We start from the raw sequence: 27,224 nt of genomic DNA on the forward strand, positions 1-27,224 counted from the left end.
AAGGCATGCTCTCAAATCCAGGAAAGATTGTTGTAAATCTTCTCTGCACCCTTTCTATAGTTTCCACATCCTTCCTGTAGTGAGGCTACCAGAACTGAGCACAATACTCTAAGTGGGGTCTGACTAGGGTCCTATATAGCTGTAACATTACCTCTCAGCCCTTGAACTCAATCCCACAGTTGATGAAGACCAATACACTGTATGCCTTCTTAACCACACAGTCAACCTGTGTAGCACCTTTGAGTCTCCTATGAACTCCAAGATCTCTCTGATCCTCCACATTGCCAAGAGTCTTACCATTAATACTATATTCTGCCATCATATTTGACCTAGCAAAATGAAACACCACATTTACCTGTGTTGAAGTCCATCTGCCACTTCTCAGCCCAGTTTTGCATCCTAACAATGTCCCGCTGTAATCTCTGACAGCCCTCCACACTATCCACAACACCTCCAACCTTTGTGTCATCAGCAAATTTAGTAACCCACTTCCTCATCCAGGTCATTTATAAAAATCACAGAGAGAAGGGGTCCCAGAACAGATCCCTGAGGCACACTATTAGTCACCAACCTCCATGCAGAATATGACCCGTTTACAACTACTCACTGCCTTCTGTGGGCAAGCCAGTTCTGGATCCACAAAGCAATGTCCGCTTGGATCCCATGCTTCCTTACTTTCTCAATAACCCTTGTATGGGGTACCTTGTCAAATATCTTGCTGAACTCCACATACACTACATCTACTGCTCTACCTTCATCAAAATGTTTAGTCACATCCTCAAAAAATTCAAACAGGCTTTTAAGGTACGACCTGTTTTTGATAAAGCCATGCTGACTATTCCTAGTCATATGATGCCTCTCCAAGTGTTCATAAATCCTGCCTCTCAGGATCTTCTCCATCAACTCTTGAATAAGGGAACAACATCCGCAACCCTCCAGAACCTCTCCCGTGCCTATTGATGATGCAAAGATTATTGCCAGAGGTTCAGCAATCTCCTCCCTAGCACCCCACAGTAGCCTGGGGTACATCTCATCTGGTCCTGATGACTTATCCAACTTGATGCTTTCTTTCCAGCACATCCTCTTTCTTAATGTCTATATGCTCACAGTTTTTCATTCCACTGTTCAGTAAGTTGTCCCTACAATCTCCAAGGTCCTTTTCCGTAGTGAATACTGAAACAAAGTATTCATTAAGTACCTCCACTACCTCCTCTGGGTCCATACACACTTTTCCACTGTCACACTTGATTGGTCCTATTCTCTCATGTCTTATCCTCTAGATCTTCACCTACTTGTAGAATGCCTTGGAGTTTTCTTTAATCCTGTTACCAAAGCTTTCTCATAGCCCTTCTGGCTCTCCTAATTTCATTCTTAAGCACCTTCCTGCTAGCCTTATGATTATCCAGATCTCTAACATTACCTAGTTTTTTGAACCTTTCTTAAGCTTTTCTTTTTTTCTTGACTAGATTTTCAACAGCCTTTGTACAGCACGGTTCCTGTAGCCTACCACCTTTTCCCTGTCTCATTGGAACGTACCTATGCTGAATGCCATGCAAATATCCCCTGAACATTTGCCACATTTCTACCATACATTTCCCTGAGAACATCTGCTCCCAATTTATGCTTTCAAGTTCCTGCCTGAGAGTTTCATATTTCCCCATACTCCAATTAAATGTTTGCCTATCCCTCTTCAATGTGATGGTAAAGGAGATAGGATTGTGATCACCTATATCCAAATTCTCTCCCACTGAGAGATCTGACACCTGACCAGGTTCATTTCCCAATACCAGATCAAGTACCCCCTCTCCTCTTGTAAGCATATCTACATATTGTGTCAGGAAACCTTCCTGAACACACCTAACAAACTCCACCCCAGCTAATTAAAATTAAAATCTCCCACCATGACAATCCTGTTATTATTGCACTGATCCAGAATCTCTCTCCCTATCTGCTCCTTGATGTCCCTGTTACTATTGGGTAGTCTATAAAAAACACCCAGTAGAGTTATTGACCCTTCCTGTTTCTAACTTCCACCCAGAGAGACTCAGTAGACAATCCCTCCATGACTTCCTCCTTTACTGCAGCCATGACACTATCTCTGATCAACAGTGCCATGTCCCCTCCTCTTTTGCCTCCTTCCTTGTCCTTTCTGAAACATCTAAAGCCTGACACTGTAAGTAGCCATTCCTGCCTTTGAGCTATCCAAGTCTCCATCTGTCAGCTCATCCACTTTGTTCATATTCATGCATTAAAATAGACACATCTCAAACCATCAACCTGAGCGCATCCCTTCTCCATCACCTGCCTATCTTTCTCACACTGCCTTCAAGCTTTCTCTATTTGTGTGCCAACTTTCCCTTCCTTCATAGACAATAGACAATAGGTGCAGAAGTAGACCATTCGGCCCCTCGAGTCTGCACCACCATTCTGAGATCATGGCTGATCATTCACTATCAATACCTAGTCCCTGCCTTGTCCCCATATCCCTTGATTCCCCTATCCATCAGATATCTATCTAGCTCCTTCTTGAAAGCATCCAGAGAATTGGCCTCCACCGTCTTCTGAGGCAGTGCATTCCACACCTCCACAACTCTCTGGGAGAAGAAGCTCTTCCTCAACTCTGTTTTAAATAACTGACCTCTTATTCTCAATCCATGCCCTCTGGTACTGGACTCTCCCAACATCTGGAACATATTTCCTGCCTCAATCCTATCAAATCCTTTAATTATCTTAAACGTTTCAATCAGATCCCCTCTCAATCTCCTCAATTCCAGCGTGTACAAGCCCAATCTCTCCAATCTCTCTGCGTAAGACAGCCCTGCTATCCCAGGAATCAACCTCGTGAATCTACGCTGCACTTCCTCAATTGCCAGAATGTCCTTTCTTAAACCTGGAGACCAAAACTGTACACAATATTCCAGTGTGTGGTCTCACCAGGGCCCTGTACAAATGCAAAAGGACATCCTTGCTCTTGTACTCAATTCCCCTTGTAACAAAGGCCAACATTCCATTTGTCCTCTTCACTGCCTGTTGCACTTGCTCATTCACCTTCATTGACTGGTGAACTAGGACTCCTAGGTCTCTTTGCATTTCTCCCTTACCTAAGTCTACACCATTCAGACAATACTCTGCCCTCTTGTTCCTGCTTCCAAAGTAGATAACTTCACAGTTATTCACATTGAATGACATCTGCCAAGTATCTGCCCACTCACCCAGCCTATCCAAGTCTCCCTGTATTCTCCTAACGTCCTCTTTGCATGTCACACTGCCACCCAGTTTAGTATCGTCAGCAAACTTGCTGATATAGTTATCAATGCCCTCATCTAAATCGTTGACATAAATCGTAAAGAGCTGTGGTCCCAATACAGAGCCCTGTGGTACCCCACTAGTCACCTCCAGCCAGTCCGAGAAACACCCATTCACTGCTACCCTTTGCTTTCTATCTGCCAACCAGTTTTCTATCCATGTTGAAACCCTGCCCACAATGCCATGAGCTCTGATTTTACTTACCAATCTCCTATGTGGCACCTTATCGAATGCCTTCTGAAAATCTAGGTACACAACACCCACTGGCTTACCCTCGTCTAACATCCTTGTTACACCTTTAAAAAACTCCAACATCTCTTTAATTCGGTTCTCACCCACCAGCAATTGTAGTTTAAACTCTCCCCAATAGCCTTAGCAAACCTCCCTGCCAGGATATTGGTCCCTGTCGGATTCAAGTACAACCCATGCCTTTGTACACGTCATGCCTGCCCCAAAATTAGTCCCAATGATCCAGAAATCTGAATCCCTGACCCCTGCTCCAATCTACCAGCCACACATTTATCCTGCAGCTCACTCTATGCCAATACTCACTGTTGCATGGCACAAGCAGTAATCCTGAGACTACTACCCTTGTGGTCCTGCTTCTCAGCTTCTTTCCTAACTCCCTATACTCTGTTTTCAGGACCACCTCCTTTTTCCTATCTATATCATTGGTACTAATATGTATCACAACCTCTGGCTGATCACCTTCCCACTTCAGGATATCATCGATGCGATCAGAAACATTCCAGACTCTGGCATCTGGGAGGCAAACTACCATTCGTGTTTCTCTCCTGTGTCCACAGAATCACCTGTCTGACCCCATGACTATAGAGTCCCCTATCACTGCTGCCATCCTCTTCCCTTCCCTACCCTTCTGAGCCACAGGGCCAGACTCTGTGCCAGAGGCACGGCCACTGTTGCTTCTCCCAGGGAGGTCATCCCCCACAACAGTACTCACACAGGAGTACTTAATGTTAAGGGGGACAGCCACTGGGGTACTCTCTAGTATCTGGCTCTTGTCCTTCCCTCTCCTGACTGTTGCCCACTTATCTGTCCCCAGCCCCCGGTGTGACTACTTGCCTATAGCTCCTCTCTATCACCTCCTCACTTTCCCCAACCAGACGAAGGTCATTGAACTGCATCTGCAGTTCCCTAACCCGGTCCCTAAGGAGCTGCAGCTCAACACACCTGGTGCAGTTGTGGCTGTCTGGGATGCTGGGAGTCTCCCGGACATTCCACATCTAATACCCAGTACAGAATACCGGCCTCACAGACGTACTTCCTATTCCCATTCTTCACAAGTAACTTAACCCGCCTTGACCTGTTTTTGCCGAAGCCCTCCTACTCTGACTCCCTCTACCTGATGCCTGCTCTACCAATCAGTCAAATCTTCTATAATATGGGACAGACTTCCATAAAAAGGCAATGGGAGTGGCCGTGAGCCAGCCCATGCATGTTGACCTACAAGGATGCTTCAAGACTTGAGGGTCTAACTTTTAGGGAAAGTTTGAACAGGATGGAATGCAAAAGACTGAGGGGTGACCTAATGTAGATGTATAAGATTATGAGGTGTGTAGCTAGGGTAAAGGCACGTAGTCTTTTCCCAAGGAAAGTGAACTAAAAATACAAGGGCATAGGTTTATAAAGACATAAAAAAGACCTGGAGGTAACTTCTTCATGAAGAATGTGATGTGTCTATGAAGTGATCTGCCAGAGGCAGTGGTTGAGGCAGGTACAATAACAAGATTTAAAAGACACAGTATTTGTTTAAATACATAGATGAGAGGGTTTTAGAGGTATATGGGTCAAATGTGGGCAAATGGGACTAGCTTGGTGGGCATCTTGGCCAGTAAGGACAAGTTGGCCTAATGTCTTGTTACAATGCTGATTTACTCTTTGACCTACGACATAAATATATCCACCTCCTCTAAAATACAGCACAGCACTCCACTGTTCTGATGGGCCTGGTAATAAGCCCATGTATCTTGCTGTTTGTTTCAGCTTTGGACAAGGGTACAGTCTTTCACTGGAATTCCAACACACAGCAAAACACAATGTTGTATAACCCCATCGGTGGCAATGGTGCTATGTGCAAAAATAAATGTGCGAATACTATTATATATAGAACCAGCAACACTGAATATACAGTCTGAATGATACCAAGAATGTAAAGAACCCTGCACTGCTTTCTTATTTTGTGATTTTTAAAATTAAAACTGAAGTTTTATTTTCTTTAAAATAAATAAAAGCACCTGACACTTTGGCATATTTGTGTGGAGTGCAGGGACCATTTTATCGCACTCCGATGTACAGAATGGCTGCAGCAGCAAGTGAGGCTCAGACCAAGATATGGAACACAGAAAAATTTAGAAGTTCACAGAGTCTATTGTGACTCCACAAGGAGTCCTCTGGTACAACATAGGATCACTACAGATGGGTGGGTGAGCGGAGAAGGCTCTGGCTCCAAGTTAGGCCCTAATCAGCAACTAGAACATGGACATCGGTTGGGATACTTGGGTACGGCTTGCTAGAGGCATTATCATCCTGTGAAAGATCTTCCTAGTGCCCACTTACACAGAGGTATTTAAAAAAGAACTAGTATAATTGAAGTAACAAATTGAAAAAAATCTAAAATTATTCATCTTATCAAAAGTTAATTAGAAAATCAATTAATTAAAGTAAGATATTTTACAAAGTAACTGCACACCACCTGTACAGAATCTGAGTGGTGACTTCCTAGTGCACTGCTGTTGAACCACAAGGAGAAGGGGCTTAACTGCTGGACTCCACACAAACTGCAGCGGTGAAGCAAACCGACCAGTTAATTCTGCGAAATCAGTCTGTAAGTGTCAGCCTTCTTGCTAACATAGACCATCTGCCTAGCATCCACTTCCTTCTGAATAGTTGAACTGCCGTGATTATGCTTCCTAATCACGGGCCATACAAAGAAGATTTGGACAAATCATATTTCAGTTATGCATTGGAATGAAGTCAACATAACTGAGGATGGCATATAGATCATAAATGTTTAACTGTATTGCCAAGTGGGTGGAAAATATCCATCTTCATATCTCCAATAGTCCAGGATATTAGAAAGCCACTGATTCCTAGTCCTCCATGTTATTATCTAGAAACATTTCATGTTTTCTTCATGTTATTAGTACTTTTTGTTCTCTTTTCCTGCATCAGGAGTGTTCACCCACCCAGTGCACTGCTGACAGTAATTGGGGCTATCAGGGAGACACATTAAATTCATAAGTATTAGGATTTCTGGTGGTGGGGAAGTGCATAGAAAGAGGATGGGTATGCAAGCAGGATATAAGGATATCGATATGATGTGATAGGAAAGTCCTGATAAGGTTGAGTGAAAAGGTGATGTGATGCTCTTTGGAGGCTCTAGGCAAGTGTACTATATTTCATTCCCGGTCAAGTTAGTGAACTATTTTTAAAACTGAATTTGGTACATGGGATAATGATACAATACATTTCTCCACTCCATTGCTGGAAAGAATGTCTCTTACTAGCTACTAACTACCCACAGTTATGGAGTAGTACAGAGACAGCTTCTTGGTGGCCTGCTGACAATTAGCACTTTAGATACAATATCAGACTGTTTCCCCCCCCCCCCCCCACCCCGTTTCAAATGCAAAGCCTCTTCAGATTTCAGCTTTCGATTATCACTTTAAATGCTGGTGCTGAATTATTTTATTGAAGTCCTCATTCCACTCACTGCCATGCAAATGAGATTATATTCAAAGAGTAAAACAAACTGAGTTGGCTTCAGTAAAATTTTCCTTTTTTTTACAGAGATACATACAGTGTAAGAAGATTACATGGAAAGCAAATAATACACATGGTCAATATACATTTCTTCGTGTGGCATTCTGTGCTGTGCAGGTAATGGTTTTGGTTAAATTTATGAGAAAAACTCACAATATAAAGAAACTGGGTTCTATAAGGCTTCATGGTTTAATTTTTATTTAAACTTCAAACCTGAATATTTTCATGGTAAAGAGAATGTGTAATTTCTTTAAAATCAACAATTATGTTAGCTTAAATGATATAAATTAAAACATTTTACGCTTTCTTGTGATGATCAGCTTCTGAGCTTTCTTCAGTGGAATCCTTTAATTAACAGAAAAAATTGGAAATATTTTTATTCATAAAGTTAATTCTAGAAAACACATAATATCTTACACAGCAATGGATTCAGAAAGGTTCTATAAATGTGGAAATCCATCATTAAGGTGAACCTTCTTATTTTTGGGGAAGTTATGAGCATATATCTTGGAAAATTAGTGTGTTCTGTTATGTACTTGTGACACATGACAGTGGTACCCTTGTCACGTGACTGGGGTTGAAGCTATACTGGACTTGAGGTAATGGTCTTGTGATGGTGGAGTGATGTCATTTTCCTGCCAGTAGAGATCATGTGACAGGTTTTTTTTTACAGGTTATAAAAGGAAGACCCCACCCTGTGAGGAGGGGCAGTTCGTGGCTGGATTTGCCAAGTTGATTTCATGCCACTGCGTGATTTAATGTGATGACGCAGTTTAGTTGAAAGATGAAGTTTTATCTAATGCCTAAAGTTTAAAAGGTCATTGCCAGCAGTTTCTTTACAATACTGCTAGTTGAGACTCAGTGGAGAGTGAAGACCGGAGTTCGGGAGTTAAAGATTGAGGAGAATCGATTTTCGACGGTGAAACGGGTTCGAACTTGTTTAATCCTTATTTGAAAGGAATTCGTTGACTGTTCTCATGTTAATCTCTGTGGGATAGCAGAAGATTGAGGACAGTGTGATAAAGGAAAGGTCAGTGCCTTTCAGCCGTTTCGTTTCGTTTCGTAAAGTCTTCGTGGGAAAAGTTCGACGTCGGGGATCGAAGCAAAACAATGTGAAAGAGAATTTAAATCGTCTTATAAAGTCTCTCCTTTTAAATGGACTGTGAGCATTTTTGAACTTTTGGCAATACTACATTAAAGAACTGTTTTTGGCAACATCGCTTTAAGAACAGGTCGAGCTGCATTGCTTTAAGAAAAGTTTAAGCTGCCGCACAGTAGCTGATTTCCGGTTACGTTAGTGTTTGTTTACTTTTGGGGGGTTTGTTGTCAGTGTTTAATAAACGTGTTATTTGTTATATATACCCTTGCCTAACTCATATATTTATTGTTGCCTGAATAAGTAACAGTTCCAATCTTAACTGATCGATTTGCCTAAATATTTGAATAATTGGAATGAATTCTCAGGGCACAAGAAACATCCCTATTTTTTTTTGTAAATGGAGGAATGGGTTGAAAATTGAAAAGACTGAATGTCATTAGCCTTGGTGATGAAATTGACTTTATACATCAGAGCGAAGCCCTGTGAGGCAATTGGGCCTACTGCAATGTAAATATCATCATTTGAGAGAGAAGTGTTCAACCAGAACAAATAGTGGAATAAAGGTGCGAAATGGGGATTTGAAATGCCTTCAGGAAGTGATACCCTGAGGGAGGAAATTGGCAACTATTGTTATTGAAAAATTAAAGTCGAGCTGGATTAATTTTCAAAGCAGGATCTGGAGGTTGTCTGCAAAGTTTGCCCTGCAGGCATCCATTCTAATTCCTTAGTTTAGTTAGGGACAATGGGTGGTGGAATCAATGTAAAGGCAGCTTTTGGTTAGACAGCCATATTGAATAATGGAGTGCTATAGTATAGAACGTTTGGGAAATGCCAAACCAATTGCACAGCTGGTGCAAACACGAGGAAATCTGCAGATGCTGGAAATTCAAACAACAACACACACAAAATGCTGGTGGAACACAGCAGGCCAGGCAGCATCTATAGGGAGAAGCTTCGTCCTGATGAAGGGTCTTGGGCCGAAACGTCGACAGCGCTTCTCCCTAAAGATGCTGCCTGGCCTGCTGTGTTCCACCAGCATTTTGTGTGTGTTGCACAGCTGGTGTGCTGTTTGCTGAAGCTTTCCAATGGTAATGAGAGACTGTTACAAGAAGCTGCACTGAACCATGGACAAGACAGGAGAATCATCAAAACAGGGCCATGAGAACTTTAAAGAGCGACTGTATTGTCTTACAGAGAATGATCAGATTTATCCTCAATCCCCCTTAGGAATAAATGATCTTCCTAATTCCAATCGACGCTGAAGTTTAAATGTGTTGAAAGCATTTTTCATGGCTCATCATTGAAATGTTTAAATGGGATTGCTCATGCTGAAAGATTATTCATGAATGAGACTGACGCACCAGAATGACTGAAGTGACTGCATGAAGCAGACTAAAAGTGTACAGTTTGACCACAGTAGTTTACCACCATTATCTGCTTAATTTACACACAGGCAGGAGATGAGAAACACATCACCAATGTTCGCTGGGAGTTTAAGTTGCCAGTTTTGCACCTTCTGTATCACTGGTTGTAATTCCTGCATCAGATAGATTTTTTAGGTGATTTCAATATCTTTGGAGGGAGCCAAATCACCTCACCCACTGTGTAGGAGAACAGGTGAAGTCCGAGCCTGTTGCTATTAGCAGTGCTGTAAGGCAACAAGCTGGAGACAGAATGCAGCCAATATTATTAATGCAGATACTTGACATGAGGTCCAAACTCTTTTTTGCACTACAGTTGATGGTAGTTGGAAAAACAAAATAGCACATTGGTTAATCTGTCACAGCCTGTGTGCCAGCTGCCATCTTCCTTCATGTTCCTCATGGATGCAGCCTGGCAGTCTTTCGCCAAAGTGTCAGATGGTCAAACTCCAGGAGTCATTAAGCCAACTTCGGGACAGCTTCTGTCACACATACCTTTCAGCTCTGTGCAGGTTCTTTGAGCAAACATTTCCCCAGCCACTTGACTCCAAGCAGCACAGAGCTATTAACAACACCCAGGTACAAGATGGCAAAAAAAAGCAAAAACTACGCAGTTCTTTTCAGCTTTTCACTACGAATTGAAAAGCTGGGTGTTGATAACTTAAGTATAGAATTAAACTTGTAGGGATGAAACATTTATGAGATTTTATTAGTTTCCCATAATAATAAAAGTGGAAAGAATTTTCCACATTGAAGGCTCTTATCTGAATCATGAGCATTATTTCTCTGTGAATTGATGATTGACTTAGGTACTTCCTATCTTTAGTTTTTTAGTTTGAATTAATGAAGATTCATATTCTATAGTTATTGAATGTCTTGATAGTTTGAGATAAAAATGTAAAGTTCTCTTTGTCTCATTATTAAATTCTTACATTTTCATTCTCTCACTGCTACAGTCAGAAGTTCCCACTTGCATCAAAAAGGTAACAATTATACCGGTGCCTAAGAAGAATAATGTGAGTTGCCTTAATGGCTATCACCCTGTAGCACTCACATCTACAGTGATGAAATGCTTTGAAAGGTTGGTCATGGCTAGAATGAATTCCTGCCTCAGCAAGGGCCTGGACCCATTGCAATTTGCCTATCAGCACAATAGGTCTACAGCAGAAGCAATCTCAATGGCCCTCCACACAGCCTTTGATCACCTGGACAATACAAACACCTAAGTCAAGACGTTGTTCATTGAACATAGCTCAGCCTTTAACACCATCATTCCTGCAGTCGTGGTTGATAAGCTAGAGAACCTAGGCATCTGTACCTCCTTCTGCAATTGGATCCTTAGCTTCCTAACCAGAAGATCACAGTCTGTGTGGATTGGTGATAATATCTCCTACTCGATGATGATCAACACTGCTGTACCTCATGGGTGTGTGCTTAGCCCACTGCTCTACTCTCTCTATACCCATGACTATATGGATAGGTATAGCTCAAATACCATTTATAAATTTGCTGATGATACAACCATTGTTTTTAGAATCTCAGATGGAGACGAGAGAACATACAGGAATGAGATATACAAGCTAGTTGAGTGGAGTCGCAGCAACACCCTTGCACTCAATATCAGTAAGATCAAAGAGCTGATTGTGGACTGTCAGTTCAGTTTCAGTTTATTGTCATTTAGAAACCACAAATGCAATGCAGTTAAAAAATGAGACAATGTTCCTCCAGAATGATATCACAAAAGCACATGACAAAACAGACTACACCAGATAATCCACATAACGTTTGGTAGTCCCCAAATCCAGAGTCCGGAGAGGCTGCTGCATATTAATATCGCGCTACCATCTTAGCACATTCCCCAGAAAGGAGCTCCAAACCCACCAGACAAAACAAGACTACACAGACACATCAAGTCAAGAGACCAACTCTACCACCCAACAAACCAAAAATTAAAGCTATAAGACCTGCACAAAATCACATAGTTACAACAGTGCAGACAATATGATAATTGATAAATAACAGACCATGGGCACAGTAAAAATAGTCCAAAGATGTTAAAAGACTATAAGTTCAAAGGAAACCACCACAGAGTTCCCACAAGTCCTCAGGGTCCTGATAGACTCGTCATCCCACGCAGGCAGCAGAAGGGAGTATCCCCGCTATGAACTTCCATGGCACTGGACTCAGCCTCACAGACGCAGCACACAATGAAAGCTCCGTCGGACCTAGCCTCGCAGAAGCAGCACACAGTGAAAGTGCCTGGACCACAGCGGACTCCGAGTCCGTTGAACCTCTGAGCCTCTGGCATAGCCTCTCTGAGCACCATCCTCTGCCGATCACACTATGACGCCTCTGCCAATGACCACCGGCAACGCGACCTCGAGGACTTGGGGCCTGTTCTTCTCAGTAGAGACCCGGACCTCACAACAGTTGCAGCAAACAAAGAAAGCCTTCCTGGAGATTTCCAGATGTTCCTCTGTGCTCCCACATCTGTTTTTCATCAGATTAAGATTGTGCAAACAGCATCCCACTTAACTAATAACAGATATCAACTCCGGAGTGGCCACTGCAAACTGTGTCGCGCCGCCGTCTTGGTCACATGAAGTTCCTGGGTGTCAAGATCGCGGAGGATCTAACCTTGTCCCAACATATTGATGCAGCCATAAAGAAGGCAAGACAGTGGCTACAACAACACACACAAAATGTTGGTGGAACACAGCAGGCTAGGCAGCATCTATAGGGAGAAGCGCTGTCGATGTTTCGAGCTGAGACCCTTCGTCAGGACAGTGGCTATATCTCATTAGTAGTCTGAAGAGATTCGGTTTGTCACGAAAAACATCTGAAGACTTCTATAGACGTATCATGGAGAGCATTCTGACAGGCTGCATCACTATCTAGTGTGGGATGGGGTGGGGATTTGGTGGAGGGTGCTACTACACAGGACCAAAAGAAGCCACAGAAAGTTGTAAAATTAGTCATCTCCATCTTGGGTACTGGCCTCTGTAGTACCCAAGACATCTTCAAGGAGAGGTGCCTCAGAAAGGCGATGTCGATTATGAAGGACTCCCATCACCCAAGACATATCTTCTTTTCATTGCTACCCCCAGGAAGGAGGCAAAGAAGCCTGAAGGTACACCCTTGGGAATTCAGGAACAGCTTTATCAGCTCTGCTATCAAATTTCTAAATGGACTTTGAGCCCATGAACACTACCTCACTTTTGTTTTAATATATATCACTTCTGTTTTTCCATGCTTTAATCTATTTGTAAGTATATATGTTTATTAAATTGACTTACTTTTTTATCTATATTATCATCTATTGCATTGCATTGTTACTGCTAAGTCAACAAATTTCACAATACATGCTGGTGATAATAAACCTGATTCTGACTCATTATTTTGACCAAAACACACAAAACACTGGAGGAACTCAGCAGTTCAGGCAGGATCTATGGAAAAGAATAAACAGTTGACGCTTCGGGCCAAGACCCTTCTTCGGAATTGAGAAGGAAGTGGGGCAGGGGGGAGATGCTAGAATAAAAAAGTGGGGAGAGGGAAAAGAACTGGAAGGTGATATGTGAAGCCAGGTGGGTGGGAAAGTTCAAGGGCTAGAGATGGAAGAATCTAATAGGGAAAGGGAAGGAGGAGGGGACCCAAGGTGAAGTGATATGCAGGTGAGAAGAAGTGAAAGGTCAGAGTTATGACCATTTATTCTGACCATTTGGCATTTATAAATTAAAATCTTAACACAGGGTTGAGATGATCAGATCTTGATCAATGAGTGAATCCATGAAACCTGCCTTGGTGTGTTCAGCCTGTGATATCCGTGAAAATGTAAGTCCACACAATGTTGATGTGTGCTGTCAGAGCTGTTACTTCATTACTGTCCAAGTTTGTGCAGTTCCACTCAGGCAGGAATTAGCGATTTTAAATGTGGTAATTGTCAAATAAAAAGTATATTCAAAATTCCACTGTTACTTGTCAAAGTGAAATCATGTAACTGTATATATTAATTATAACAGAAGGCAACATGAATTCTGAAAAGTGTAAACACAATCTGTAGAAGAGTATTGATTTCCTCAAAGTTTATCTGTAGAAGATGACCGTGAGTAGTAACTGTTGAGGACTTCCTTTGTTATTGGAGTGTTCATCTGCTGTGTTCCTGATTCTATTAGTATGTATGAAATATTAATGTTCAATGCATAAGTTATTCTCCTGAAAAATGAATCTTTGAACAGACATTATTAATAATACTAATACCAGTGATTCCTGCAGAAAATCCAAGAATGTTTACATAGGAGCAATTCTGTAGGTTAACACAAAAAACATACCGTTTTCTCACTGTAGTAATTCAAAAATTTGGGATGCATTAAATGATATTAAAGACACTATATTACATGATGTCTGAGATTAAATAGATTGTTGACTACTTCAAAATTTTAAATGGTAAGTGCAACACTATTGGGATAAATTAAACACTTTCTATCAAAACCACACCACCGTGTACCCAATGGGCAAATTTCCTCTTCTTTATTGACTACCGTGGAAGTTTTAACAATAAATAATAACCAACAGAATTCAGGGATAGGAACTCAGCAGCCAAGTTTGCATCACCCCTAATGTTCTTCTCTATTTTAATTGAAATGAAGAGCAAATTGTCTGAGCTATAAAATATGCTGTTGATTTGTTAACACAGATACTTACAGTAGTTAAAAAAAATCCCCCTCAGTTTCTATGTCTTTGTCTTTTCTAATTATCTATTTTCCACATATTGTTTATGTTGGATTAATAAAAATATTGCATTTCATAAATCACCAAATTTTATCTGATTTTAAAGTTCCTGAAAGAAAACAAAATTATAAACACTATCACATAAAGCAGAAATGGAAGTATATTGTTGGACTATGAGTATCTGTAGGGAAAAAATGGTTACTTCTCATGAACAGAATTTGGATATACAGCATGCTGAATATATGCTTATTTCTTCTCCACAAAATAGGACCTGACTTCCTCCGAATTACCACAATTTGGTCAAAAAACACCCATAAACACAAACAACTTGATTGAGCTTTTAACACCACTGAGAGTCATAATCTATAAGAAAATATTGTAAACACAGAATGAAAAACCCCTGTCCTCTTGGTTTATTTCCCTCAAAATAATAATTACATATTTTTAAATAATTTTAGATTTTAGTCTGATTGTATATTTGATGTTATCTCAAAATAAACAAAAAAATAATGCTATTAGTCAATAGAGCAAGGATTCTACTTCAGGAGATCTTATCATTCCATTTAGGACATAGCATCTTAGAAATTACAGTATATTGGTTGTGGGGAAATGGAATACACACTGATCACGACATAGCTACATTAAAATGTAACCCTGGTTTAAGACACTAGATTTTATGACCATGTTGCATCAACTTAGGTTACACTTTCTTGAATTTAGATTACTGAGGGGTAATGTACTCAAATGAAACAGAATCAGGTTTGATATCACCCGCATATGTCCTGAACTTTTGTTTTGTGGCACCAGTACACTGCAATTCATAGTAATAAAACTATAAATTACAACAAGGTATAGATACTAAAATTAAATTAAATTAAGTAAGTGCTGAAAAAAAAGAGAGGGGAAAATATTGATGAAGTGTATATGGGTTCGTTGTCCATTCAGAATCTGATGGCAGAGAGGAAGAAGTTGTTCCAGAAATATTTTCTGAGTCTTTGGGCTCCTGTACCTCCTTGTTGATGGTAGGAATGAGAAGAGGGCATGCCCTGGGTGATGGGGGTCCTTTATGATACATGTTGCTTTTTTGAGGCATTGCGATTTGAATGTGCCCTGGACAATAGAGAGGCTAATGCCCATGATGGATGTGGCCAAATTTCTGCAGCTTATTCTGGTCCTGTGCATTAGCTCCTCCATACCAGAAGGTGATACAACCATTTAGAATGCAGGGAAACTACATCTCCTGAACAAGATAGCACAATTTTCAAATCAGAGTCACTTTATCTTTTCACATAAATAATACAAATCCAATTTTTTTCTCTCAGTCTCTCTTTCTCTTAAAAAGTTGTAGACACAAAGTAAATTGAAAATTTCAGTAGCAATGTCAACAGATTTTTGTTAAACAAAATTAAAGCAGATAAATAAAAGATTTTTCAATTAATGAAATAATTGTATGTGAGAGTAGGTTCATGGAAAAAAATCCTATTACTAACTTTCCTACTTTTTTAGTATTTTGCTTCGCTATGTGAAAAAGAAGAAATATAGAAAGCAGTTGAATTACTGCACTTAAACTTAACTAATTCCATTCACAATTGAAAAGAACATACAAATGTATTTTAAGACAAATAATATTGTTACACACAATGTTTACACTTAGCTTTGTTGGCCAGAAGAAACTACAGGTTGATCAAGGGCAGGGGAAGCAGACAAGCCAGTTGTCTTTATTTACCCCTATTCTGTGGACCTTAAACTGACTCTTGCTCTTGGACACAGGAAGCTTCAGGTAATAATCTTTGTGTTTAAGCTTCAGGTAATGATTTGCTAAACCTGAGACCATTCTCAAACAAGAAGCCTTTTGTTATGTAAAGGAAATGGACTCTGAACTGATTCTTGCACTGGGGCAATATAATCAGAGCAATAAGTCTGAGACTTATTGGAGAAGTAGCTACTTGTTATGTAAAATGGCAGAGCTACCAAAGGAGCAATCTGTCATCTCAAGCAACACACACAAAATGCTAGTGGAACGCAGCAGACCAGGCAACATCTATAGGAAAAAGTACAGTTGACGTTTCAGGCTGAGACCTTTCGTCAGGACTGTACTTCTTCCTATAGATGCTGCCTGGCTTGCTGCATTCCACCAGCATTTTGTGTGTGTTGCTTGAATTTCCAGCATCTGCAGATTTCCTCATGTTTGTGAATCTGTAATCTCATTTGACTCTGTCTCGGTGGCCTCATTTAACTTGTTTGGAACAGCCAGAGCATAAAGGCACAAATACACAAGGCTGGGGTGGGCAGAACCATGAAACAATGTTGCTTGTAGCCCTATACAATGAACAGTAAGAAGGTGACCCAGGTAGGTCAGGTGACCTTGAGCCAATTGGATGGAGATCCAACAGTTCAATTGATGAGGAACACTATAAGATTCAGGAGCTCCAAATACGCAGGGGCAATAACTCTCCAACAGCCAGAGAGCACAATTGTGGATAAGGAGGATCCCACGAAAACACAGAGATTGGGACCACGAGGAATGCCTGGCCAGTGTCGACTCCTTTCCCGGGTAATACCTTTTCTCTTCATTGACTGTTCATGGAGTGTCAGGGGTTCTAGTAGGTTATACACAGATAGATAAGAGTGTGAACCCATGTGCTTTTTAATAGAAATAATAAAAGATAATTGTCAGAAACTACAGATTCTCGGTGTCTCACTGATCAAGGGGTGATTCTTGTAACATTTTACTTAAACAAGTTAGATTACATGCAAAATTGTCAACCTGACAAGATTTGGGGTATGTATATGGAAGTTTAACAGAAGCAGATAGTAGTAGTAAATCAAATCAATCAATTTTGTAATATTCAACTAATATTAACTTAGAGTTTAGAAGATCACAGTTTTATGGAAAATAAATAGTATTTCTTTTGAGATGTAGAATAATGTTTAATGCAGCATAGAAATTTGATACAATTTCCTGAAATGCAACGGGTTAACTTAAGGAACTAACTAAAATAAACATCAAATTTAAAGGAACCAAGTGTAAGGCTATCAATGTTATTTTTCAATAAGTGAAATATTAACAGGTTGTGCAAATCAGAATTTGTTTATAATACTAATGGATTAGAGTGATTGATTGGCAAGGTATCTCAAAAATAGGAAACTACACCCACAGAGCCCAACATACTAACAAGTTTAAAAAGATCACTAACAAGTAATTAAATTACAATCTAGTAATTTACCTGTGAGGCTATAATTAACTGCTTAATTAGCTTAAGGCTAGAAATACCGTAGATTGATAAAAAATTATACTTTGGGCAGTCCTATTCACATGGTTATTTTGATATTTTATTCGAATAATAAAAAGCAGATGATTTACTTTTCAGTCCTAATTTCTATCTGAGATACATTAAGGAAGAGCTGATATAATGGATAATGAGGCAAGATCAAATGATCCTAACTGGAGTGGCAAAGTTGTAGCAAAGTTGGCAGATACGGTTCTATTTATCTATGATAAGGAGAATAACCCCATCTTCTGCACTGATAAGAACTGCCTATGCACCATATCACTTTGTCACATGGAATGGCAGGTATATCTAAGATGGTTCTTTTTGTTTTGAACACAGACAGAGAAATAGCAGAGCTGTAATACTCAAGATACCCTGTTCAAGATTTAATTTCTGTACTGCATTGCTACTATAGCCAAAGTGACAAGGGGAAGACTGTACATTATTCAAGAGAGGATGTCAGACAAAAATCTCGAGTGCTTAGATATTCTGGTATTATGCATGAAAAGTGCTCTGTTTCTTCACTCCCAAACAGCACACTGTACATTTTACTGTAGTGTGCATCATTAGCACCTTTCAAGATTTTTGTGAACATTTACATAAATGTTCTAACAGTAATAGATAAGGAAAGGCCCTTTGGTTCATTTAACTTGCCCCACACAATTGAGCATTACATGGTGCACACCCTCCAATGGCATCACTAGTCTGTGATGGTTCTGCCCATGCTTCCTGGTCAACTGCTAGTGGGCAGAAATACAACCTCATCTGAAGTATAAAACATCTCAGCTCTGACAGAACAATCCATTTCACAGACTGCAGAAACAATAAGGTTAATAATCACAGCACAGCTTTACAGATGATCATGCTTAGTATTCCAGACCCACAATGCAGCACTATATCAGAAATTAAAGTCAGCATAAATTAATGCTTGTGATTGATAAGTAAATTTGCAACTTATTTTTTGTTGTACTGCAAGAAGCAATAGAACTCTATTCAATCCACTGGTACGTTAAATTTACTTCTTATCCTCCTCACCCATAACTTGGGCTTTCTGTTTTGCAATATATCTGTCACTAACTTATTCAGTTTCAATGCCTATTGGTTCTCTGTGGCTATGTCTATATTAATTTCTGCTACCTAACTCTCCCATTGATAGCCTTCTTTTACATGTCTGTGTAGCCCTTAAGGCATTTGTTTAGCTTTATTACATTTTCACTTTAGTAATTCACTTGTAATTATTTTCTAGTTAAAGTTAAGGTTGATAACTATGTTGCAGTTGTTGAAAGTAAATTCATTATCTGTGATGTATCGCGGCATGCGATGATGTCACACCCGGTTTCGCCGCATCTTGTGGGAAAATACCGGTTTGGAGAAACAGGAAGGCGGGGGCTTGCGTGTGCAGGATCAATGCGAGAAAAGTTCCATTCTATGCACTAAGAAACACCATAGAAGCAACGCCATAAGTTCATATGACAGTCGATATGTTGAAGTAAAAATGTTAACACTGATTCTGTTAAAGGTAATGACGGTTGATGAAGTTTATTTTCTTGTGCTATTGAAAGCGTTGCTAGGAAGTTTGTGTTGAAGTGTATTTAAAGTTGTTGATGGCATAGGTAGATTCTGACTGTATGTTGTACTTTAAGGAGACTTTAATGTAATATAGTTTGTTGTAGTTTTACTTTTACAAGTATTTATGGTGTAAATGTGATGCCAAGAAGGAAACCGGTACTGTATATATTTTGTATGGTTTTATCAATAGTTTTCACCATTTGTTAATGTGGAAGAGTGAACAGTAAATGGTTAATCTTACTGCGATCCTGCCTTAATTGACTACGGTTTAACTTGGTGTTTAGTTCAGAGTTTCTATACCTGCACGAGAAAACTTCAGTGAAAAGGAGGCATTACCAGGTGTTTCGACAAGTAGTACGATGGCCTTGCAATATAGCATCGTCGTTGACATCCAGTGCCAAAAGCAGTAGGGCATTAGCAAGTAAGGCTGCCCTTGCAAGAGCTAGAGCAAGAGCCGCCAAGGTGCGAGCGTCATACGCTGAACGAGAAGCAAAACTGAAAATGGAAAAGGCTGCCAGAGAAGCTGAAAACCAAATGGAAATGGCTGCCAGAGAAAGGGAAGAGGCTGCCAGAGATGCCGAAAACCAGTTGGCAAAGGTAAGGATAGAATCAAAGTTAGAAGAGCCGATGCTGCCATGGCGGAAGCAGAAATATTAGAAAGCACTGAAGAAATGCACGTTCTAGATGAAGTAAAATCTACTTCAGAAAGGACCAGATTGGAACACATTAGTAAATATGTCCACTCTCAAAATGACATGAAGATTCATTTTTCCTCTCTATACTTAACTGCTTACATCCCACTTCATGAGGAGTCAAAGGGAAGCCCAATTGCATTGCATCCATCTGAGGAAGACAACTTACGCTTGCAACCTTGCGACGAACACAAGAATGAAAGGGCTGATGATAAATACTTCTCGACACCAAACTTACCAGATTTGGCGAGAGAAGAGGCAAAGGTTGAAGTCAGAACAGCAAATCCCATAACGAACGTACACACTCAGTCATATACCTGCTGACATATTCCCCCAGCTAGCATGCCACTTGCAGTTGAACCCTTGGCACAGTATTTAGCATGACGAGATCTCATCACTTCAGGACTATACCAGTTTGACGATAAGCCTGAAAATTACTATGCATGGTACTCCTAATTCACCAATGCAACTGGTGGAATCCAGCTCACAGCAACCCAAGAGTTGGATCTTATGACAAAATAGCTGGGAAAAGAATCAGGTGAACAGGTGAGATGCATACGTTCAGTGTACGTCAACAACCCCAAGCTAACCTTACGCAAAGCATGGGAGAGACTTCGGGAGTGCTATGTGGCCCCTGAAATTATTGAAACGGCACTATTTCGACGGCTGGAAAATTTTCCTAAGGTGTCAGCCAAGGACCACACTAAGCTAAGAAAACTCGGAGATTTACTCATGGAGATTGAAGGTGCTAAACAAGACGGCTATTTAACTGAAATCCACTATCCTGAAATCCACTATCATCTCCTTTGTCTTGAGCGTGTTCAGCTTCAGATTGTTCCGACTGCACCAGAGTGCCAGTTGGTCCACCTGCTGTCGATATGCAGACTCATCACTGTTCTGGATGAGTCCGATGACGGTGGTGTCGTCTGCAAACTTCAAAAGCTTCACATAGGGGTTGGAGGAGGTGCAGTCATTGGTATAGAGGGAGAACAGCAGTGGAGAGAGGACACACCCCTGGGGGGCGCCGGTGTTAGTGATTTGAGTATCCGAGGTGACCTGTCCCATCCTTACCTGCTGACTTCTGTTGGTCAGGAAGCTGTAAATCCAATCGCAGAGGTCAGGTGGCACAGTGAGGTGAGACAATTTGGAGCAGAGGGTATGAGGGACAATGGTGTTAATCGCCGAACTGAAATCCACAAACAGTATCTGAGCATAGGTCCCAGGACGATCCAGATGTTGCAGGATATAGTGCAGTCCCAGGTTGACTGCATCGTCTACTGACCTATTTGCCCGGTAGGCAAACTGCAGGGGATCCAGCAGGCTGCTGGTGAGGGTCTTCAGGTGGTTCAACACCAAGCGTTCAAAGGATTTCATGACCACAGATGTCAGTGCGACAGGTCTGTAGTCGACCTGTGTCCACCGACCCGGAAAGCCCCTTCATACTCTCGCCATTAATGCTCCTTACGCAGAAGACAGGAGCTCCCCCTCCACCTGGGGACTTCTCAGATAAGGATTTGTACACAAAACAATGGAGACAGGTTCAGGCTCTCGCAAATCCGTTCTAGTCTCATTGGAGACATGAATATCTACCTTTGTTGCAACACAGACAAAAGTGGACAGAACCTCGCAGAAACCTTCAAGTTGGAGATTTAGTCCTGCTCAGGGACAAGCAAATCGCCCGCAACTGCTGGCCAATGGCCAGAATCACTGCCACATTCCCTGGTAGGGATGGACATGTCAGGAAGGTTGCGTTGAAAACTCCTGACCAATGTGATGTGAAAACTTACCAAAGACCAGTTGCAGAAGTTGTTCTACTTCTACCTAAGGACTGATCTAAAGACTGAAGTTTTGTATCATGTTCATAGTGACCTTACAAAGGTCAGCGGGGAGTGTGTGGCCCTTAAGGCATTTGTTTAGCTTTATTATATTTTTGTTTTAGTAATTCTTTTGTAATTATTTTCCAGTTAAAGTTAAGGTTGATAAATACGTTGCAGTTGTTGAAGGTAAATTCATTATCTGTGATGTATCATGGCATGTGATGACATCATACCCGGTTTTGCCGCATCTTGAGGGAAAATACCGGTTTGGAGAAACAGGAAGGCGGGGGCTTGCGTGTGCAGGATCAGCGTGAGAAAAGTTCCATTCTATGCACTAAGAAACACCATAGAAGCAATGCCATAAGTTCATATGACAGTCGATATGTTGAAGTAAAAATGTTAACACTGATTCTGTTAAAAGTAATGATGGTTGCTAAAGTTTATTTTCTTGTGCTATTGAAAGCGTTGCTAGAAAGTTTGTGTTGAAGTGTATTTAAAGTTGTTGATGGCATAGGTAGATTCTGACTGTATGTTGTACTTCAATGAGACTTTAATGTAATATAGTTTGTTGTAGTTTTACTTTTACAAGCATTATGATGTAAATGTGATGCCAAGAAGGAAACAGATACCGTATATATTTTGTATTGTTTGGTCAACAGTTTTCACCATACGTTAATGTGGGAGAGTGAACAGTAAACCGTTAATCTTACTGCGATCCTGCCTTCATTGAGTATGGTTTAACTCGGTATTTAATTCAGAGTTTCTACACCTGCACAAGAATACTACAATCTCCCTGTTCAGCTGCTACAGATGTCAGTGAGTCAGATGTCAAGTTCATAGTGACCATTTGATTAAGCAGTTAAAAAAAATGAGTCGCAAAGGAAAGGGTGAATAAGATTTATTCCTCTTGATAAGTCAATAAAGAAAGCCAAGGTAGAAGAGAATTTTGGAAGCACTGAATTGTCATAAGATTCAAATTAGCTACGGAGAAAGTGAATTGTATGTATGATCCAGAATAAAAACAAGTCCCTAACTGCTGAAGGGTTAATTTTAACAGATTGATGAAGATTCTGACATGGGCAGATTACAGTTAAGGTCTTGGAAATAGAATGCATTGGACTGATGATTAATCTTCATAGTAGAGAAGGTTAAGGGAATAAAAACTTATTCCAAATTTTGCTGAATGATGAAATAGTTAAAAAGTAGAAGCTCAGAAAAAAAGGAGCATTTGACCAAAACCATCTTAAATGTTCACCCACTTCAAGATTTGACATGTTTTTTCAGGGCTGCTCTTCTGCACACAACTGCTGTAATGTGTGGTTATTTGAGTTCCTGTCTCCTCTGACCTCCCTCATTAACAATGTGATTTCACCCACAGAACTGCTGCTCACTGGAGGTAATTGTTTTTTGCACCATTCTCTGTGAAGTCAAGAGACTAATGTGTATGAAAGTCCCAGGAAATAGGCAGTTTCTGAGATACTTGAGACACCCCATCCGGCACCAGCAATTATTCCACAGTCAGACTCATGTAATATACAGTAACTGCTTCCACCACTTCCCTTGACAGCACATTCCAGGCACCTGATACTCCCTGTTTAAAAAAATCTTTAAAGTTATTTTAATACCTTGTGTATTACTGTACTGGGAATTAAACTCTGATTATCTATCCTAACTATGCCACAATATTCAATATCCTTTCATTTACTGAATTGTCACACCTCCCATTGTGCATGATCTCTGGATTTAAATCCATTTCCCACTGTTTATGTCAATTGATCTCTTTATCCTCCTGAAGTCTATAGCTTTTCTCTGCGGGAGTCAAGTGTCATGAGAAGAGAGTAGGATAGTTCTGATGAGGCCTGGACTAGATCAGCCACGATCTTATAGAATGGTGGGGTAGTGTCTGACTCTGCATTTCTGATTCTTATGTTCTGATGTTTTTATCTCCATTGTTAATTAGTCGGGTTCCAAATGAGTACTTTGATTTGGTGTTTACATGGAAGGGGATTTGCCTGAGCTGCTTTGACCAAGAGAGTTATGAATGAAACAGAGTTAGGAAAAGAGACTGGCAATGCTTAAACTGCATTCTGTCATGAGCAAACACATCCTCCGTTGATGAAGAAAGTAAGCAGAGAAATTGAAGAATTGCCTAAAAATTCAGACTTGTAACAATTGACTGTATGATTGCAAATGGCATGTTGTTGTTCAAGAAGGGGAGAGGGAAATCTAGATAATGAAAAGGCCGCCAGATTAACTTCAATAATTTGGAAACTTTTAGAAACAGTATTCCAGGAATAAATAAACTGCCTCTTCGATAAACATGGACTAATAAAAGTCAACACAGATTCTATTAGAGAAGAATTGTGTTTAAGTAACTTGATTAAACATTTTGATAGAGTGAACAGAAAGTGGGTGAATTTGGTACAATTGACATAAGGTACCTTTTTCTCATCAATGTGCGAGCATTTCGTGCCAATTTCAAAATGCCCTTGAAACGATGCCCGTGTAAACCAGTAATCTATGTGGTGAAGACATTCTAGAGGTATTGTAAATCTCTGCATATTAGCTGTAACTTGACAAATCAGAGGTGTTAATCAAAATTTTATACTAGCATATATCATAAAACTAAAGGGTATCTTTTCAAAGAATTAGAAAAATTCCATAGCTGTGGGTGACTTTGCACAGGAACTCTCTGAGACAATGAAATACTGAACAAATAGCTTTATTATCAGTTCCTAGAGGGCAAAGAAAAACTTAATTCCGGCAATTATTTTCATCACATGGAAAGACTAGTAAAAAGGGGAATTTAATAACCTTAGGGTATACAATAAAACATATTGAAACAGCATTGGGTGCTGCGTTTTAGGAAAGCAATATGATTTGTTACTGATTAAAGAGCCGTATCTAAGCACATTTGATTTGACCATCCATTGGACTGCAGGTCAGTTAGATCTTGTAGCTGGAATTGCCGTCTAGGTAAATGTGTTGAGCATGTTCATTAGTAGTCTAGTTTTGCTTATAAGTAATTAGTTACAATTATAATTATTAGCTGTTATATTGTAATTGTACACTTTGTGTTTTAGAGAGTCCTCAATATATTCCCGATAACTTCTCCAGGTAATGTTTTCAGAAATTCCAGAAATCCTTGTCTTGTGCCTGAATTCTGAACTGTTACACAAGTTATATTTACCCGGGCTTGCCTTACTCTGTTAAATTAAAGGGTTAAGGATTTTGACCCTTGATGCAGAAGGAATAAAAAGATTGTGAATCAAGTTTATGTGCATTTGGATTGAAAGTGTGATTGTTAATAATCCCATGTGTTTTTTTTTGTCCTTATCTTTCTAAATTTCAGAGGTCAAAGGTTATTGCCATAGAAGCCTTGCTAAGTTGGTAGAGTGCACTGCAGCCATTGTACACCATTGTTGAAGGTGAGAACTATTTGAGGTGCCAGACCCAGTCAAATAGATTACAGTGCCAGGATGCTGTTGAGAATATTGAGTTATCAGAGCTGTGATCATCCAGGCAGTCCAGATTATTACATTTCACTTATGACTTATGCTTTCTATTTTTTTTTGAAAGAATTCAGGCAGTCAGGGCTTCAGCGGCCCACACAGCAGAATACTCAGCCTCAGATCAGCTTTTACTTTCTGATTAATGTTACCCTGTATTCAGTACCTATTGTTACTTAGCCATTCAGGTAGGTAGAGTACGTGACAGATATAAGCAACGACAGTAGAATATGCAAACAAGAGAAAATCTGCAGATGCTGGAAATCCAAGTAACACACTCAAAATGCAGGAGGAACTCAGCAGGCCAGGAATTATCTATGGAAAAGAGTACAGTCGACACTTCAGGCTGAGACCCTTCAGCAGGCCCTGACTTGCTGAGTTCTTCCAGCATTTTGTGTGTGTTACAGTAGAAATTACTGTAGATATAGAATTAGCTTAGGAAGGAAAAATGGCGAGTTAGGATGAATGGTTGCTTTTCAGACAAGAGAGAATGAGACAGTTGTTTCCTAAATTCTCGTACTTGCAGTGCTGAGTTTTATTTTAATTACTTAAATCTTGTACAGGGCATAGTATTAAATTTGCATACTTACAAATCTAATTATTGGGGCTTGGGAAAGGTGACAGTAGTGAATAGACAGACACAGAATAAGTGGAGAAGTGGCAAGCGAAAGTCAATGTAGATAAAATATAATCATAATTTTGGTATGGGTAGAGAAAATATCATGATGCAAAAGTACAATTACAAAGGAATGCTGGAACAGAGACACTTAGGTGTGCTTATGCCCTGATGAACAATACAGTAAAGCAAAATAATAGTCTCATGATTTATCAGTAGAAGGACAGAGAGCAAATATCAGGAAGACAAGTTAATTACACAACTCTATGTGAATACTAATTAGGCCCAAACTATGTCCAGTCCTAGGTAGTGCATGATTAAAAGATATAAAGAGGCAATTTTCTACAGGAGTTATATCAAGTGCATCTTGTATGAAGTGCTATGAAGTGAGAGAATGGAAAATGTGAGATTGTTTGGTATTGACTGGAGAAGGGTAAGAGTTCATCAAGGATTTCAAGGTCATGAGGTGGTTAGAAAATAAGGGAATATTTCCCACTGGCTGAAAATGTTGATGAGCAGAGAGCATTAATTCAAGACAGTTGACTGAAGAACCTTTGGCTTCTTGAAGAAGCTTTAAGGATTGAAGTCACATTTAATGGGAACCTTCAAGAGGAAATTAGCTAATTATCTGAAACAGGAGAGTAGTGATATGATGAAAGAGCATGTAAATGAAATTACTGTATTGTTCTCCAAACAGTGAAGCTTTATAGGCTCTTTCTGAGCTGTACCAGGTTCTGCTATTTTTTATATAAGGGTGGTCCAAATGTTCATAGATCCACCTCCTTCTAAAACAATGCCAATTATATGAGGAATGAAGGATCAAATTTTTAATCACATCAGAATAATGAATTAAATTCAATAGAGAATAAAAAATAATCCTATGGGTAAATAATTTACCTATGGGTAAAGAGAGTGTGTTTTTGATATCCCAATCAATTTGCACCAATATATACTTCTCTCTTGGAATGTTGTTTGTTGCAGTTATTGATTTTGAATATTATTATTTATCTGAACAGATTTATTATGTAAGAAACACAACTTATTTCCACACTTTTCAAAAGCAATTGATTCAGCTCAGTTCAGAGTACTCGCTCAGTTTCACTGCTGTTCATCAATTTTCCACTGTAAGCAATATATTTTGCATAGTTCTCGTTGACTCCTTGAAGCCATGTATCAACTGAGGCCCTCTGCTAGTTGGGGTCAACTAGGATATTGCATCCTGGCTGTCTCTGTGATACACAAGTCCATACACAAGCCAAGGCAGTACGATATGGAGAGCAAGCTGTTGATTTATCAATTGTAGATTGACATCTTAACAATATCTAAATACGAGTAAAATAATCTCCATGTAATACAAGTCAAATCAGTCCAGTGCCCAAAATCTGCAGAAATAATTTGAGTAGAAGCAG

At 40.0% G+C, this 27,224-nt stretch overlaps 1 protein-coding gene across 1 annotated transcript in view; it reads right to left on the reverse strand.

Moving 5' to 3' along the window:
- The window catches only part of grm5b (glutamate receptor, metabotropic 5b), a 464,503-nt gene that overhangs the window by 64,970 nt on the left and 372,309 nt on the right, over positions 1 to 27,224 (reverse strand). The window lies entirely within an intron of this gene.

Source organism: Hypanus sabinus, chromosome 3, assembly GCF_030144855.1.
Source record: "Hypanus sabinus isolate sHypSab1 chromosome 3, sHypSab1.hap1, whole genome shotgun sequence".
In the NCBI taxonomy this organism is placed as follows: Eukaryota; Metazoa; Chordata; class Chondrichthyes; order Myliobatiformes; family Dasyatidae; genus Hypanus; species Hypanus sabinus.